The sequence below is a fragment of the Penaeus monodon genome, chromosome 30 (assembly GCF_015228065.2).
Source record: "Penaeus monodon isolate SGIC_2016 chromosome 30, NSTDA_Pmon_1, whole genome shotgun sequence".
In the NCBI taxonomy this organism is placed as follows: Eukaryota; Metazoa; Arthropoda; class Malacostraca; order Decapoda; family Penaeidae; genus Penaeus; species Penaeus monodon.
In genome coordinates, this window is record NC_051415.1 from 36,462,797 (window position 1) to 36,463,178 (window position 382).

Below are 382 nucleotides of genomic sequence, written 5' to 3' on the forward strand. Positions count from 1 at the left end.
CACATACAAAAAATATATGCATACACATGTATACAGTACTATATGTGTGTGTAAATAAGCGTGTATAATATTGTCAGAGAGAAAGCTTAGATGTTATCGTTAGAGGTTGGCCTTAATGCTGATGAATGAAAGGGGTTTAAGCTTTAGGGGTACTGCACCTCAAGGAAGGTAATTGCGAGATCCCATCTCCCCGAGTACCGAGGATGTCTCCCCTTATATTAGATGGCCAGGTGTTTGCTACTGTATGTTGGATTTATCTGGCTGTGGCGAAGTGGGCGAGTTCGCAGAAGGGAAATTTAGGTCGAGCTCGGAAGTGAAAAGGTACGAGCACCAGTATCCAAATTAGTGGTGACCGATTCTTTCTATTTATTCACTTATATTT